This window comes from Triticum urartu, chromosome 4A (genome assembly GCF_056163025.1).
Source record: "Triticum urartu cultivar PI428250 chromosome 4A, HENAU_Tu73, whole genome shotgun sequence".
Classification (NCBI taxonomy): Eukaryota; Viridiplantae; Streptophyta; class Magnoliopsida; order Poales; family Poaceae; genus Triticum; species Triticum urartu.
In genome coordinates, this window is record NC_141876.1 from 204,789,455 (window position 1) to 204,795,762 (window position 6,308).

At 44.3% G+C, this 6,308-nt stretch overlaps 1 long non-coding RNA gene across 3 annotated transcripts; it reads right to left on the reverse strand.

Annotated features, from left to right (window-relative positions):
* Positions 1–1,891: 1,891 nt before the first annotated feature.
* On the reverse strand, positions 1,892–5,778 carry LOC147975384 (uncharacterized). 3 transcript variants are annotated; one of them, XR_015602033.1, is made up of 4 exons: positions 4,944–5,778; positions 4,099–4,150; positions 3,819–3,938; positions 1,892–2,494 (listed from the first exon to the last, which is right to left on the reverse strand). It is a non-coding gene; the product is annotated as an uncharacterized LOC147975384 (long non-coding RNA). The 3 variants fall into 3 exon arrangements; XR_015602032.1 differs by having other exon boundaries at positions 4,099–4,856; XR_015602031.1 differs by having other exon boundaries at positions 4,099–5,778.
* Positions 5,779–6,308: the final 530 nt, after the last annotated feature.

The following is a 6,308-nucleotide window of genomic DNA, read 5'->3' on the forward strand; positions in this document are numbered from 1 at the left end:
GGGTGCGTGTGGGGGGAACAGAATAACCGCACTGCGCCTATCAAACGAGCGCACTGTGGCGTTAACGCGAGGCCGAGCCGGGGGGAAGGGACCCCCCTTCCCCATCTCGGCGAGGCCAATCTAGGAACGAGCCATAGTAGGCGACGACGCGGCGTGCCGCGGCATCACATGCGGAGGCGAGTCCGTAACATGACTTTCCCCCACACCGAGGGGCATAGTTTCACTAACACATCTTCCTTGTATGGACTTTCCCCCATTATCTATCTTAGGGGTGTGTGGGTGCGTGTGGGGGGGCAGAATAACCGCACTGCGCCTGTCAAACGAGCGCACTGCCGCGTTAGCGCGAGGCCGAGCCGGGGCGGGGGGGGAGGGGCCATCCCGGTGATGCCGAGCTAAGAACGAGCCGTAGCAGGCGACGACGCGGCGTGCCGCGGTTTCGCATGGTAAGGCGAGTCCGTAACATGACTTGCCCCCATTATCTTATCTTTTTTAGGGGAAAAACCAGCACCGTTATGAAGTATTATTTCATTTGTACTTATATGATAATTTTTATTGTACTGTTGTGAGTTATTATTTGTACTTTAGACGTTTGTTTTCTCCCTCTATATTATTTTTTATTGTACTATATTTTTCCCATTATCTTTAGTAACTGCCCAGAGATAGTGGGCTTTGCCACGGTTGTGGGCTCTAGCCATCGGTTTTCTCACACTCACCTTTTAACCTCCGCTCTCCCCCGTTCCGCTCTGATTCCCTCCACAAATCGATTGCTTCTTCGTTCCCCTCTTCTTCTCTTCTCGCATAGAAGTAGCATCTCCTGTTTGGCCATGGGAGCGTCGGCCGGCTGGTTGAACCCCAGGGGTGGTGGTCTTGGTGCTCTGTTTGCTCCTTTTGCTCTGCCATCGACTGCCCTTGTGTCCCCTTATCTATAGATTTTCCCTGTATTTCTAAGCTATTTCTCTCTTGCTGTCTCAGGCTGGATTCGCTAGGGTTCCTTTGCTCTTGAACAACCGGTTCACGACAGTGATACTGGATTCCGTGGCGGATCTTGTGTTTGCTGGTAAGAGTTTTGCTTTGTATGGCGTGCTTCGTTTCTGAAATAGGTTAAAGCCCTAATTTTTGTTCATGTGTCTTGTAGATCTGGTTTGGCAGATTTTAGGTCTGTAGATCTCAATGGGTACATCATCTAGTCCAGACAAGTTGAATGCAGGTGATTTTCCCAGTAATTTGGATGATGTTTGAACAGATCTGGTTTTTAGGTTGTATAGGTCTTGTTGTATCGACTTTATAAGTTGTATGTATTTTGATAGCTATTAATTTTGCCCTGGAATGTGTGGTGTGTATAGTTTTTAGGTTGATGTGAACTTCAGACAGGTTGTAGTACTGATCACCATGAGTAAATTGAAATGTTGTCCTGGCATTTGAATAGTTTGTAGTAGTCAGTGAAGAACTTCTATGATGTTGAAAGAGTTCTCATTTTGAAGTTTGTTGTGCCAGTGGTGGGTTGATATTGTTTTATTGGGTGCACTTGTAGTGTTCATATAGTAGAACTGATTGCTGGTTCGTGTACTTTTTAGTTAATTATGATGTTGTTGCAGATGTTGGAGTGCCGGTGCTCCTGATTCTGACAAATCAGAACGCTTTCAAGATCTTGTGAATGTTATTTTTGAGACACCAAATCCTCTAGAAGAACTTGTGAGTGTTGCTGGTGTTTGCCCTATATTTGCTCTTTTTTATCAGCCTTGAATACATAAATATGCTTAGCTACATCAGTTGCTCCTTCTGTTTGTGTCTGATGCTATGCACTTTATTTATCTTGTCTCTACAATGTTAATTGTGTTTTAATTTTATACTAGTTGATTGCCCGTGCGTTGCCACGGAATAACAAAAAATATAACAATAAAATAATTTCTTGAATTCACAAATGTTTGTTGAACATCATGTCATGTAATATCCATTCATACTTACAACATGATTCTATCTCATGCTCCTTCCTCCTCCAGGGCAGTTATGCCTCCATAAAAAGAGGGAGATCCCCACTCCCTTGTCTCTCCAGGGGGCGACACCGAGACGCCCCCATCCATGGCGGCCAATAACACTTGTCCGCTACCACTTTATCGCCGCCACCAGTGGCCGTCGCCAGCGGCGATGATGGCCGTCTGCGAGAATCAGGCGATCACGGCTCTACTCTCCTCTTTTCCATCAACCTCTCCATCTCTGACCTTCGCCTGGATCTGACACGACACTTTGCTCCATCTACTCTGGCTTAGCCCCTCCACCTCTATGCTCCTTGCCATTGCCCAGATCTTTCATCCACCAACCCTGCTGCTCCTAGCAAAGGTGGCTATGTGCCTTTCCTAGATCTACAGCTTCCATGTCGACGCAGCCAGATCCGCCGTGTCTCGCCAAGGACCCACGACTCCTTGGTTGTGTCGGTGCCCTGCAACAATGTGATTCCTATTGCTTTCTCTGATTGTGAGTCGTCCAAGTCTTATCGCTGCCAGTATTTTGTGAGGAAAAAATTAGGGACAAAAAAGTACTGAAAGAGATTAAAAAAAGGGACAAACAAAATGAGTAAGATTGACAAAGGAAATAAGGAAAAATGATAAAATATTGATGAAAGGCATCAAGTGAAGAATCAGAATGAAGGAAATAAACCCTAATTACTTGCATCTAGATTTTTTTCTAAAACTCAATTATGTGGAGGGTAAATATGCTCTCTCTTCTACATAAATGTCATGACCATAACCTAAAAAGCAAAAGAAGGATTATTGAAAAAATAGGAGGTTCACATTTCCCTGAGTACAGCCCCATTATATTATGAGTCTCTCCAAAACTAATCCAAACATGAGCTAATAATCTAGAACAACATTATCCTGTGAGTGTTTATTTATTTTTAGCTGAGCCATATTCAGAACACATCACACGTGTACTATCATGTTTTTTTACATCTGATATAGAATTCACATTTTTTTACCAAATGTGCCTTTTAACCGAGATCAAAATTATAGAGAATGGCATTTTTTCTGCTTTGTATTATTTACACACCAAACAGATAATGTCAAACACTATCTGCTCTGCAAGCTATAGTTATGAAAAGGATCAGCAAATTAATACATAGATAGACCACATCAGTCTACCTGCTTTCATCAACAAATTGAGCTAAATTATTTTGATTGGATAGGTAATCAAACAAGTTTTTTCAGCTAAGGGTCGTTAGCTCTAGAGAAGAGATTGATCATACAGTAAGAAAGATTCATCAAAGCATGCTAAAAAACTGAAAGCCCTTGCTTTTGAACAAATCACATAAGGAACTGCAGGATTACTCCTTCCGTTTCCAAGGTCATATCTGAAAAGCCAAACATACAGAAATCTAGTGGGTAACACTTGGGAACTCACACATTCCCACACAGAAAGCCTAATTTATCATTGGAATCAAACAAGAATGCTCAATGAAAACAACGGGAAGAGGTTGAACAAAAATGCTCTGTAAAACGACCATGGGAGATCCGTAGAAAAGAATGGATAAATTTCTCTATGAAAAATCAACAACGACTACGTTCAGTTATTCACCAAAAATATTATCTAGGCAAAACACTGTCCCTTTTGACTACTGATTATTATACTTATCTAGTGTACATCATGGATATTAACTAATTAATCAACTCATATTTTGAACTTACAGTGGTCTAGAAATGATAACTAACAATGTATGTTGGTAGGACCTCAACGCGCAAACCTCAGCCATGTAGAAAGAAAAGGTTGATTAAGATGAAAGAGTAATTTGCATATGAAAATGGCAGTTACATGTTTGAACTTACATATGGAGAGAAAATCCACTAAGCATGGGAATCGGTTTCTTGGTTCTTTGGCAACAGATCAGTTTCTTCATACTTGGCATGTGTTTTCTGTTAATGCCGAGCTACTGGCCAAGCATGTAGCTGCATAACATGGTATGGGAGTTTCAACCAATTAATTTCAAAATTCATATCACATTAGAAGCAAAATCACTTATGTTAACTCGTATGTGCACTATACATGGAAGCAACTACACACTTCCACATCCACCCCTTTAACTATTGTGCCACAAAAACTATTTACCTGGCAATGCTTCATTGTTAAAATCTCTCTTATTTTCATGCTTCATCAATCCCTACAAAGCAAGACTGCAAGATCAGTAAGGAATTTTATCGAAGACAACAGTAAAGATAATATAAACATAGTCAATCCTTGATACAATTTTTGCACAGTCTAGGCAATCCATTGTTTGTTCATTCAAAAAACTAAAGCATTACAATCAACTCATGCGCTAGTAGCATTAAACCTACAGGAAATCATATAATCAAGGAAAAACTGATCATACTGTATAAACAAAATCCAGTATGTGTAGGCAAGCAAGAAAGCTCCTAGCTAGTAGCCCATTCATGCATAAATACCCTACAGTTGCATAAAGGTTGTGATCGTTCTTGTTTGTCAATCATTTCACTCTGCGCCACCAGTGCATCATCTATGCATGTGTCCATCGGTGATGTATAAACATCATGTAGGGTAGATAAAAAAATCGAAGGTAAATCGCGCTGCTGAACATACAGTAGCAGGACTACAAGTGGCATCGGTGAGAGCACATACATAAACAACAAGTGGCAAGGTCATTCGGCCAAACATGTACAACCTGTATATGTTAGTTGAGTTTGGAAGCACCTGCTATTAGTATCTACTGCTGTTCTACGATCCCAACAATATAGAATAGGACATGACATTGTTGTAGAAGGCACCACCAGAATCATAAATTGGAACGGGGCGACCACGAACCAACCTTAACACACTTCTAACACGCATCAGATTAGGTTGCTGAAGACCTGAAGTATAAGTAGGAAATCTCACTTTGTGGTTTTAACAACAAAAACAGAGAAAAAAATAGCAATCTAATGGCCAAAAAAATCAACCTGCTCAGCGTGAATGATCTACTAACTCGAGAGTGGCACCGAGTCTAGGAGGATGTCGGTGGCGGCGTTGGCTGTGACAGAGCCGTGGAGGATGATGTCGTCGCAGGACTTAGCTTTAGGCTGCTGGTGGAGGGCAGTGACAGATTGGAGCCACTTGGCCCGTGGATTTGAAGAGCGGGGCAGCAACGTACATCGGCGGCGAGTTGAGGACCAACATGGGGGCGGCGCGATTCATTGTGCAGAGCCTGGAGGTAGGACGTTGCCAGGGAAGGGGAGTAGTGCTTGTAAACCCAGTGGCTGGCAGAAAGAGGCGGCCGACGGTTTAACTTGGCTGTAGTATGCGATCGGCGGCGTTGGGAGGTCAGGCCTTAGGCGGCGGAGGTCAGAGGCAGGCAAGCTTGATCGCCGGCGACCATGGAGGCGCTGGGGCATGCACAGAGATGAGGTGCAGTCGGGGAGGCCGGACAGGGGACATGCTCGTGCGACGCCCGGCGAACCAAGGCAGGCGGGGGAAGAGAGAGGTTGGAGGAAGGCGCAGCGCCGCGGGGAGGTCGCCGGCGAGATGGCTAACACGTTCGCACGGGCAAGGCGGGGCGGGCGGTGCCGTCCACGACCAGGACCATGGCCATGACGACCACGAGGCGAACGAGGAGAGTGGCGGCGGTGATATTTCGAGGGCGACGAGATTCATCATGCAGCGGAGGGTGCAGAGTGGGCGGCGCGTCCATGACCAAAATTGCAGCCAACGAGGAGGGGAGTGGTGGCGGCTAATTTTGTTGAGTGTGGGGAGAGAGACGTGATCCAGAGATGGGGGCGTGGGACGTGCGTTCCTGGGTCATGAGGTATTGTTTTGCCTTTCATTATTTTTTCTCATGGATAGGAGAATCGGTGTTGTTTTCTTCTAATCGTGCGGGGGAAGGTGGGAGAACAGGTCGAACTAACGATAGAGGTGGGATCATACGAGGGAGTTGGAGGTCGAACCATCACGACATCCGATTTTCCTTTAATAGTAGAGATGTGTGTGCTTATGTTATTGGTTTATGCATTTAATGACAGCCATGGTGCTCCTGAGGACATTGCTGATGTTTTCAAAGATATTAATGATGGAATGTATTCTCTTAACGTTGATGATGGTGATGAGAGCTTGTAGTTGTCTGTTACTTAATCACAGAGTGTTGATGGCACTGAGCCTGTTACCTAGGTTGAGGATATTCCTATGCAGTACCGCTCGAGGATGAAAGGATAAGAAAGAAGTAGTGTGATTTCCAGAGGGGAAAGGAGTTGGAACGGCGTCAAAAGGCTGCGTGTGTGCAACAAAGTGATGGGGATGTTGCTCAAGCTCCTAAAGGTATAGGTGATGAAGCT